Source organism: Ascaphus truei, chromosome 3 (assembly GCF_040206685.1).
Source record: "Ascaphus truei isolate aAscTru1 chromosome 3, aAscTru1.hap1, whole genome shotgun sequence".
NCBI lineage: Eukaryota > Metazoa > Chordata > Amphibia > Anura > Ascaphidae > Ascaphus > Ascaphus truei.
Window position 1 is genome coordinate 159,241,212 of NC_134485.1, and position 11,919 is coordinate 159,253,130.

The following is an 11,919-nucleotide window of genomic DNA, read 5'->3' on the forward strand; positions in this document are numbered from 1 at the left end:
CAGATGCTTCTGGCCTTTAAATAGTAGGCAGTTGCTCCCTGACATTGCTCGTGCAAAGTACTCTGTACCTGGTTCTGCTTGAGCTCTGCCTTTTCCTGTGAGGATTCGCCATCCTGGTGGCCAAGGACCATCTCCAAGCCTCACTGGTCCTCCGGTGACAGACACACAAGATGCGCATTCCTCTTGTCCTGTGACGCACGCGCGGACCTTGCACAGTCTGTTCCGGCATCTGCGGACCCTGGCCCCGCCCCTCGTCTGGTTGTACGATGCGGGTGCTCATCCAGCCTCCCCGCTGACGTGCATGGTAAGCCCCGCCCCTGCTCTGTTAATCAAAAGTAGCAGCGTGGCAGTGACGCACGCTCCAGGCTCCGCCCCCACTCTGACGTCTCACATAACCGGCGTGGGAGTATCACATGCTCTAAGCCCTGCCTCTGACCTCTGTGACACGCGCAGGCTGCAAGCAACCTCCTACCTGATCAGGCTGCAATATAGGGCACACCTGTGTCCACCAGCAGCCTATTAGGTTCCACTTCCTGGTTCCACCCCTGCTGGCTATTGGAGCCTCCTCCTTTATATACCCTTCACTTGCAGCTTACCTTTGCTGAGCATAGTCAGTGTGATGCAGTGCCTTGCTGCATTCTGTTCCTGATACCTTGCCTTGTCTGCCTGATTAACCCTTTGTTGCCTGAACCCTGCTAGTTACTTGGACTCCGCTTCTCTCTTCTCCTGATCTGGCTTATGTTGACCATTCTCCAGTCTCCAGTCCTGACCTTGGCTAAAGTACTCCAATGATCCGACAATCTCCTATCCTGAACCTGGCTACGTACCCCGACGATCCGCTACTCTCCAACCCTGAACCTGGCTACGCACCTCGGCAATCCGTAACTCTCCTCTCCTGAATCTGACAAGTACCTCACAAATCTCTCATCTCCAATCCTGACCTGGCCTGAATGACTACTCTACATTCTAGGCGCACCCGCATGGCTGTGGGTCAGCGTTACTCAATTCCCTGCCTCAGCACCGCGGTCGCGCTTTGTTTGTGGTGAGCTACACGTTACTGTATGCTCAGCCACACAAACTTCGACCCCACTGAGGTAGGAAGAGTCCTGTGCACACACGCAAGCTACCTATCCAGTATTGAAGAAAAGATTGTGGCAAGAGATCAGAGCTTGCGCTCCCTGCAGGAGAACTTTAGAACCTTTACACAGTCTCTCCAGGAACCTCACTCTCCCCTTGGTCCTGCAATTCCTGAGTCGCCCACCATGTCCTCTCCTCACTTCTCTCCAGAACCCCAGTTACCCACCCACAATCATTATGGAGGTGATCCTCACCAGTGCCGGGGATTTCTTAATCAATGCTTTATCCAATTTGAAATTAACCCTTCCCGCTTCACTTCCTCTGGCGTACATTTTGTCTCTTCTTTTAGATGATGCCCTTGCCTGGGCTTCTCCCATGTGGGAACAAAGACCCGACCTTACCCAGGATATCGTTGCCTTCACCAAGGAGATCCGTAAGGTGTTTGATACACCCGGCCGTAAGGTGCTGCTTCTGCGCTATTTCATATGTCTCAACGTAATCGTTCTGTGGCCAGATGTGCACTTGAATTTAGGACTATAGCTTCTGAGACTGACTGGGACGATGTCTCCCTGTCTGCGGCCTTTTGGCAACGATTATCTGAGACTTTGAAGGAATAGCTGGCAACCTACGATCGTCCCTCAGACTTGGAGGAACTTCTCGCTGTCTGAATTAAAGTTGGATCATCACATCCAGGAAAGGAAATCCGAAAAGGTTCATCATCATGGTTTTCCATCCCAGATTTATCCAGGTCAGGTGAGCCAAACTGAAAGCCCATCTCTGGACACTTCGGAACCTATGCAGTTAGGGGGCGCTAGTCTATCCAAATCCAAAAAGTTACAACACAAGAACGCTGGCTTATGCCTGTACTGCGGTACTGCCGGACATGTTGCCTATTTTTGTCCCCAAAAGTCGGGAAACGCAAGGTTCCCGTGAGACCAGGGAGAGTCTCATTGGGAACGCTTTCTATTTCCCCCATCTCAACGGCCTATCCTTCTCGCATTCTACTTCCAATCACTATCTTTGGGGAGGGCTTCCGAGTTTCTACTCTTGCTTTTCTTGATTCTGGTTCTGCAGGAAATTTATAGATCAAGAATTCGCAGAACGCCATCGGGTACCCATGAAATGTAGAAAGAAGCCTATTGCCCTCGAAGCCATAGATGGAAGACCTCTTCAGCCAGCTTGTATCTCCTTGGAGACTGAGGTACTTCAGCTCAGAGTGGAGGGTAAATATTTGGAAAAGATCCAATTTAAAGTTATCCACACCCCATCTATTGGCGTCATCCTCGGGTTACCCTGGCTACAGATCCATAATCCCCAGGTGGATTTGCTTGGTAAGGAACCTATCCAATGGAGTTCCTACTGCAATAAGAACTGCATCCTAGAAACAAGTAGCATCGGGACTACCACCGTTACCGAGGAGAAGGAAAAGGTGCAATTGCCAGAGTAGTATGCCGAATTTGTGGACGTTTTCGATAAAGTGAAATCCGAGCATACTGTACCTCCCCATCGCCTGTTCGATTGTCCTATTGGCTTGCTTCCTGGTACTTCCCCACCCAGAGGGACTTCTTATCCATTGTCCTTGCCTGAGATCAAGGCAATAAATGAATATATCACAGAGAATTTACAAAGGGGATTCATACGTATGTCTACCTCTCCCGCAGGTGCTGGATTCTTTTTTGTGAAGAAAAAAGACGGAGCTTTCCGCCCCTGCATAGACTACCGAGCTCTCAAAAAAATCACGTTAAAGAATCGTTATCCTCTGCCTCTAATTTCTGAATTATTCGATCGATTACAAGGAGCCAACATCTTCTCTAAATTAGATTTACGTGGTGCCTACAATCTTGTCAGGATCCGCCAGGGTGATGAATGAAAGACTGCATTCAACACCAGGGACGGACATTATGAGTACTTGGTCATGCCTTTTGATTTATGCAATGCCCCAGTCATGTTTCTGGACTTTGTAAATCAAGTTTTTGGAGACCCTCTCAACTCCTTCGTAATCATCTATCTCGACGACATCTTCATTTTTTCCAAATCCATTCAAGAACATGTTTCCCATGTAAAACAGGTACTTCTTCACCTACGTGAAAATAGACTTTTCGCCAAACTTGAAAATTGTCATTTCCATCAGACATCTACCATTTTTTGGGGATACATTATATCTGACACCGGACTCACCATGGACCCTGCCAAGGTCAGAGCAGTCCTTGGCCTCAACATACCACTCTTAAGGCCATTCAACGCTTTCTTGGATTTTCTAATTATTATCGTCGATTCATCCCAAATTTTTCTTCTCTAATACACTGGCGACACACTTTATTTCAGCTCGGCTAGTCCCACGAATTCGGGTACACCCGGGTGTATTGAGGTTTGTGACTGTTTTCTGCCCGAGTGCATTGAGTTATTTTCCAGCAGGGATTGAAGCATTTTATTCCCGCTGGCTGCAATACTGCACAGTACATATATATATACTGCATTACAATTCATGAATTTATGCCATCTGGTAGACACGCGAAGCATTGCAGCCTATTAAATCCTAATCATTATCATTTAACAGATCAGCCGCCCATCAGCCAGGCATGAACCCAGGCTGGGAAGGCAAATGCAACGGGGCTTGTCAGAGGTGAGGAGCGGCGCATTCCAGGTATCTGCCAGGTACATACCGGGTATTTGCTCGAATAAAGTGTGTCGGTGCAGTAGCTCCTTTGATTGCATTAACCAAGAATGAAGCTGATCCGGCCTCCTTGCCTCCAGCGGCTCTTCAATCTTTTGCTCTTCTCAAAAAAGCTTTTGTATCCGCCCCGGTTCTCATTCATCCGGATCCCAAACTTCCCTTTACTCTCGAAGTTGATGCTTCTGATGTCGGGGTAGGCGCGGTTCTCTCCCAAAGAAAGAATAATTTGTCCAGGTTGCATCCTTGTGCCTTCTTTTCTAAAAAAATGTCTTCAGCTGAATGCAATGACGATATTGGGAACCGTGAACTTTTGGCCATTAAACTAGCACTCGAAGAATGGAGACACCTCCTGGATGGTACCGACGATCCCACTACGATCCTCATGGATCACAAGAACTTACTTTACATCGAAGGGGCACGTCGCCTCGGAGCCCATCATGCTAGAGCGTCATTATTCTTCTCTAGATTCAATTTCATAATTTCCTATCTTCCTGGATCAAAAAATATCAAAGCTGATGCATTATCCCACCAATTCTCTATGGACGATAATTCTGAAGATCAGCAGAAACCCATTCTTCCTCCCAAATGTATTCTCTCGGCCACTTCATTTGGTGCTCTCAAGGACATTGTTCGCCAACAAAGTCATATTCCTCATGGCATCTCACCTACTCAGGACCGTCTCTTCACGTCTGTCCAACATCGAAAAAAGTTTCTCGAATGGAGTCATTCTTCCAGATCAGCAGGCCATCCTGGCATCAGGAGGACACTGGACCTTATTTCTCAGACTTTTTGGTGACCAGAGATGCAAAAGGATGTTAAAAATGTCATAGCTGCGTGCCCACTTGTGCCAGGACTAAAACACCCAGAACCTCTCCTTCAGGTCTTCTTCAGCCTCTTCCTGTTCCTGACCGGCCTTGGACACACTTGTCCATGGATTTCATTGTTGAGTTACCTATCTCCAAGGGTATGGACACAATTCTTGTGGTAGTGTACCGATTCTCGAAACAGGCTCACTTCATACCCCTCAAAGGTCTTCCTAACTCCCCCAATTTAGCCAAGGTCTTCGTAAAGGAGAGTTTTCGCTTACACTGAGTACCCACGGAGATTGTCTCTGACAGAGGCTCTCAGTTTATTTCTCGGTTCTGGCGATCTTTCTGCCTTCAGCTCGGTATAACCCTCCATTTTTCTTCAGGATACCATCCACAGACCAATGGTCAAACAGAGAGTACCAATCAATCGCTCGAACAATACTTACGCTGTTTTGTGTCAGACTCGCAAGATGACTGGGCTGAACTCCTACCCTGGGCTCATAACAACGCACGCAGTGGTTCCACTTTAGAATCTCCCTTCTTTGTCAATTATGGATTTAACCCATTCACTCTTCCTATGGTGTTACCTTCCTCAGAAGTCTCAGCGGCAGATGAGAGGGTCAAAGAACTAAAGGACCTTTGGAATAAGATCCAGGTTAATATCAGACAAGTGGTCAACAGACAGAAGACGCAGGCAGACCACCATCACAAACCTGCTCTGGACTTCAAACCTGGCGACAAGGTTTGGCTCTCTTCTAATAATATCAGGCTCAAGGTTCCTTCTATGAAATTTGCACCCAGATTTCATGAACCCTACTCTATTTCCGAGAAGATCAATCCGGTTGCATACCGTCTCGCCCTCCCACCCGCTATGAAGATTCCTTCTGTGTTTCACGTATCTCTTCTCAAACCCGTGGTTTAGAATACATTTTCTGTTCCTGTTCCTTCTACTTCTCCGCTTATGGTCCAAGGTCAACCTGAATTTGAGATCCAATCCATTCTGGATTTCAAGATCTCCAGAGGATCACTGCACTATCTAGTGCATTGGAACAGTTTCAGTCCAGAGGAAAGGACCTGGATTCCCAGTCACCGGGTTCACGCAGCAGACTGGTGCGCATCTTATATACGAAATTTCCGGACAAGCCCTCGTGGAGTCGCCTGGAGGTCGCTCCTAGAGGGAGGGGGGTACTGAGAGGATTCACCATCCTGGCAGCCAAGAACTGTCTCCTCGCCTCACTGGTCCTCCGGTGACAGACACACAAGATGCCCATTCCTCTGGTCCTGTGACACGCGCGCGCGGACCTTGCACAGTCAGTTTCGGCATCTGCGGACCCTGGCCCCACCCCTCGCCTGGTTGTACGACACAGACGCTCATCCAGCCTCCCAGCTGATGCGCACAGTAATCCCTGCCCCCGCTCTGTTGATCAACAGTACCAGCGTGGCAGTGACGCGCGCTGCAGGCTCCGCCCCCACTCTGACTTCTTGCAGAACCGGTGTGGGAGTATCACATGCTTTAAGCCCTGCCTCTAACCTCTGTGACATGTGCAGGCTGCAAGTAACCTCCTACCTGATCAGGCTGCATCATAGGGCACACCTGTGTGCACCAGCAGCCTATTAGGTTCCACTTCCTGGTTCCACCCCTGCTGGCTATTGGAGCCTCCTCCTTTACATACCCTTCTCTTGCAGCTTACCTTTGCTGAGCATAGTCAGTGTGATGCCGTGCCTTGCTGCATTCTGTTCCTGATACCTTGCCTTGCCTGCCTGAATTAACCCTTTGTTGCCTGAACCCTGTTTGTTACTTGGACTTGCTTCTCTCTTCTCCTGATCCGGCTTGTGTTGACCATTCTCCAGTCTCCAGTCCTGATCTTGGCTAAAGTACTCCAACGATCCGACAATCTCCTATCCTGAACCTGGCTACGCACCTCGACAATCCGCAACTCTCCTCTCCTGTATCCAGCAAGTACCTCACTAATCTCACATCTCCAATCCTGACCTGGCCTGAATGACTACTCTACATTCTAGGTGCGCCCGCGTGGCTGTGGGTCAACGTTACTCAATTCCCTGCCTCAGCACAGCGGTCACGCTTTGTTTGTGGTGAGCTACGTGTTATATTTCCCCAGTGATTGCCTGCCTGCCTGTGCTTGTACTTCTGCTTGGACTTGACTTCCCCTACCTGCCGCCTGCCTCGACCCAGGAACCGGACCTGACTACCTCTGCATCCCAGGCCTCTGATCCCAGAACAAGGTCGGTGTACTACTCCCTGCCACTGCCCTGCGGGACAGTATCCTGTCTTGCAGTCAGCAACGCTACAACTGGTTACCTTCCCCTCCTCTGAATTTACTCCTTTAACCAGAACTCTGTATCCTTTCCTTCAAACAATGTCTTATCCGTTCAACCACCTTCAACTCGAATCCTAAGTATTGCAATTTGCATGTTACCTACTGTATGTAACGCTCTGTGTGATGAGCTCCACACATTCACACTGCCCCTGGCAGGTTCCTCTGCGATGTGCTTTTGACATGTGACTGTAATGGATATGAGAGCAGCCAAAAATAATAGCTGTGGAAGAGTAGGCACTATGAGGGAGAGGAGCCTGTAAAAGGTAGGCGGCCGTGTTGAGTCAGATCTGCACTGCCCTGAGTGCTATCGGGTTCGGTTGAGGATTTCAGATTGTGCACGTGGCATCAGGAGCAGCAAGTTACAGTCTAGACGTGAATGAGAGTTCGAGCACCATCAGGGGGTACACTCAATGGTTATAAAGCACAGCAGTACTGAAGCACTCTTTTTCTAAGTATAGACCTGCAAATGTTAGTACACAACAAGCACCCACGGTGTGCCGGTTCCATCACAAGTCAACCTACCCGGGATTGGGTCACTAATGCACCACTGACACTTGTAACCCGGGAAGCAGGTGGTCCCCGAGGCTGAAATTAAGGCGGTTCAGCTCAAGAGACCCCTGTGCTTCAAACTTGTGTTAAATAAAAGCCGCACGATCTCCTGTTACAAGCGCGCAGGGAGAGTGACTGATTCAATCTATTCTTACTGCGCATTTCTTACAGAGAAGTGCAAATTCACACAGCGCAAGTCCCATTCAAACGCACGGACCCCTGCTGTGTTATTCCCAATGGGCTATTACTGACTGCTATGCACTGTGCTGTGGAGGATCCACGCTTTTCACACTGTCCACCAGCCCATGCTCTGCGTCAGATTCATCTGTACGTCTAAGGGGGTAATGCACAAAGCAGTGATAAGTGTTTTTAAGTGAGATAAGTGCTTTTTGGCACAATTTATGACGCAATTTTTTTAGCAATGACTGTGTTTTGATGATGAAAAGCCTTTTAAGCGCGATACTGCAGTGTTATCACTGCTTTATGAATTGCGCTGCACGCAATATTGAGAAATAAAGAAATTTATCTCACTTAAAAACACTTATCACTGCTTTGTGCATTACCCCCTAAGAGTTAAAAACAGAGGGGTTACATTGGAAGTACTGCTGAGATCACAATTTTTTTACATTTAATTAGTGTGATGAAATATTAGAATTTCTCCAGTTGTACGGTGAGACATTGGCATAACTACAGAAGTCACTAGGACAATCGCCCTATAGCACGTCTGCCGACATTTTGTTCCACCTCACAATGAGTGTGGCCATTTTAAGTGATTGGTGTGCGAGGGACAGCCAAGGCTGTAATAGAGCATTAATTCTAATGGTCCTAGATACAACTGAGGATGTGAATATCAATGGAGTACTCGGTATAGACCACCCATGGGTGGGGGGGAGAGGGATATTGTGCTACAATACAAAGGTGACATATGTTTTATGTATGTGTGAGGCAGATATTGACCCTACCAAGGTGCCAAATAGTATTGATGGGAGGGACCAGGAGATTGGGGTATTACTATGGCATGTAAACCTGTTGCAGGCCCTAGCAATGTTGTTGCATACACTATAGTAGACAAGGTCTGAGAATTCCTAGCTGTAACAATGCGCGGAACACGCCCCCTGCGGCGGGTTCCTTCCTTACATGTTTACTTCTGATCGCTGCCCTATAGCTGTGAGTCAAGATCCTGTGTCTTTAAGGATTCTGAAGCAAGCAACACCATCTTGCTTTCTGGCAAACCCTGCCCTCTTCCTCCTGACAGGAAGTAAGCCTCTCTTTGACTTTCTCTTTGCTTTTAGTCATTTGCTGCCTGTACTGGTGCCTGCTAGTACTCATCGCATGCTGTTCCTGCCTGCACCTCCTTGGGACCTTTACTTATCTCCATTGGATTCCGGAAGACTTTGACAGTCACTCATATACTACTGAGGTTAGTTCACCATTGGGTAGTGTAGGTACCTGCTTAGTAGGGTTCACCTTGACATGGTAGCAGGTTTATAATTCCTTGGCCAATGGATTAGACTAAGAACCCTTATGTTATGTTTAGTTTCGCTGCACCTTGCTGTTTCTGGCACTATACCTTTAAGGAGGCTGGACGTCCTCAAAGAAGCAATCCCCTTGTGGATGTTACCTTGTGCTCTGGACTCCATGCCCATGTTCCTGTTCCATGTTCCTGGTTTCCGTTTCCAGACTCTTGTGCTGAAGCGTTGGCTTCCCGCAACCCCCGCATTGGTGCCTGAGAGCGCGCGCACTCCCGCTCTGCTGTCAGAGCGTGCACGCGTGTGCAGCTGGATCACTCGTGTCTCTGAGTAGGCACCGCACCTCCGGACGCGTCGCGCATTCTCATGTGCGCGGCGCGGTCACGTGACTACGTGCGCCGATCCCCAGCTGCACGGCAACATTCTCCCTTCGTATCCCCTGCTGCCTCCCCACCTCGCTATTGGGTCCCTTCCCTTTCCCTGCGCTTGTGAGGAGAGCACAAGCGTGACACAAGCTAGCGAGGGGACTACAATGGAAGAGTTCTGTAATGAGATGTATCCTGCAGTACCCAATTCCTCTACGGGGTATGCCTCAGTTTCCCCTGAAGCACTTATCACAGCCATGGGACAGTTAGTGGAGAAATGCATGCACTCCAGAGGGCAGAACAATTACTATAGGAGACTATGGGGCCTATGCAGTAAGTGTTCATTAAAACAAATCGCCGGACAATTTATATCGCTGTTTTTTGGAGCGTTGCTATCACGGTATTCAGAAAGCCTCGATTAGGCCGTGCTTATAGTGCCGGCGACGGCGACGCGAATTCACCCGAAAACAAACGCATTGCCGCCGTGTGCGCTTATAGTTCACGCGATGGAGCGACGTCGCCGTCGCAAAAACCCGCCGCCGGCAAAATTTGATTTTTCAAGGGCCGTCGCGTCACGTGACGGCCCTTGAACAAATCAAATTGCGGGAATCCCGCGATGCGGCCGACTGTCACCTATCGTATCACGTCGCCATCGGCGGCACTATAGGCAAAGCCTTACCTGTCATAGCAAAATTCCCAAAACGGGCAAGTTGCCACCAGCGATAGGATTGACCCTCTGAAAAGGCCTAACCCGGCGATTCATTTCTGCTGCAGAGAGAGCTCCTCAGAGAGAGCCGCCTCTCCCAGCGAAAATCCCGATGGCCATCTTGGATTTAGTGATGTCATGTTAAAGGGAAATGAAGCACAGCCATTCTGATTGGCTGGCATCATTCCCTTTAAATTACGTCATTAATTCTTTTTTTTTTAAATCAGCACATGGTTTTAACAGCCAATCAGATGGCTGTTGAATCAGTTCTCATCCAAATGTGACGTCACAAGCCATATTTAAGTCCGTGACGCCTCATTTAAGCACAAGAAGATGATGAGACAACATCGGTTGGGATCTACCATGGGGTTTTTTGGATTGAAAGAAGAAAACAGAAGATTAAGAAGATAAAGAAATAATTACAGAAGAAGAAAGAAGAAGTTGATTAAAGATAGAAGAATGAAGAATTGGGTACCTGATCCGGATCTTAATGGCGGATGGCATCAGATGCTGTTTGAGGCCTTCGCGGCACGTGAGCTTCCTGTTTCCCCGGGAGTCAGAGGGCCAGCACTTCTAAAGGTAAGTAATATATTGCATGTTTGGAATGTGTTTTTTTTTTTTTTATTTCCACATTGACTGATAATGTATTAATATGTACCCATTAGGGTAGAGATCAATACATTATTAGGCCAATAAATTCTTTTTTATTGGTTGCTTATTTTGATGGTGATTTTTTTCTATGTTTGTTTATTATGTGGCTGTAATTATTTGTCATTTTGCTGCTTTTACATTTTTTTGGCCGATTGGTTTTCGTTTTTAATTAATAATTTGTTGGGTAATGCTTTTAATGGTTGTATTGACGATATTTTTTCATAATTCATTTCTTTGTTGGTTACTGTTTCAATTAATTCATTGTTGTTTTATTAATTAATTGGTTTGATTGGTTACTGTTACATTTAATTCATTATTGTTTTATTAATTGCTTGGATTGGTTAATGGTTTAATTAATTCCTTGTTGAGCTGGTTAGTGCTTTTATTAATTGCATTAGCTGGCTAGTATTTTTATTTATTGAATTGGAGTGTTTCGGTGGTTTTGCATGTTTTATTATTGTGTATTTTGTGCATTAATGTATTTTGAATAGGGTGCCCATTTAGTGCTATAGTGGCTTATCATGTCCATATTATTATATGATATGATGTACCACGATACCACTCAATGGGAACAGGGTGGGTATAGTGGGTCCGGGGTAGGTGGTTAGGCCTCTCGTGTGGGTAGCGGAGCAGGGTGGGTTAACCCCTTAATTACTATAGCGGTTATTAAACACTAAGGTGATTAAGGGGTTGGGGCCATTAGAATGTATATATTATGTATGTATGCTTTCTGGCAACAGAGGACAGGGACCTGCAGTATCCTGATGAGGACGCCCTTGGCTGTGGTAAGTTGAACTGTATTTATTTTATTTTTTTATGCTGGCTAATGTTGTGTTTAATAATGGGCAAATAATCTATTATCCATATCCGGAACATAATTATTTTGCTCTTTACTGTACTGTATGTGTTTGGTGGGAGGGGGGGGGTATTGATTTAAATGTAGGCCATGTTTTATTTTTTTAAATACAGGATTGATACCGCAGGGCTGCGGGGACCCATGGAGACCACCTGAGGACCCCCGGACGCCCTCGGGTACCACACGAAGACCCCCGGACACCCACGGGTACCACCTGCGGACGCAAGGGGGACACCTGCGGGGAAGAACTGGGGTCCCCACAGCTGTGGGGGCCCCGTGGACCCACAGGGACCACTCAAGGGCCCCAGACCCCCATGGGAACCACTCGAGGGCCCCCAAACACCTGTGGGGATGACCCAGACACCCCCAGACACTCATGAGGACCACCCATGGACACCATTGGGCCCGCAGTGACTCACGGGTA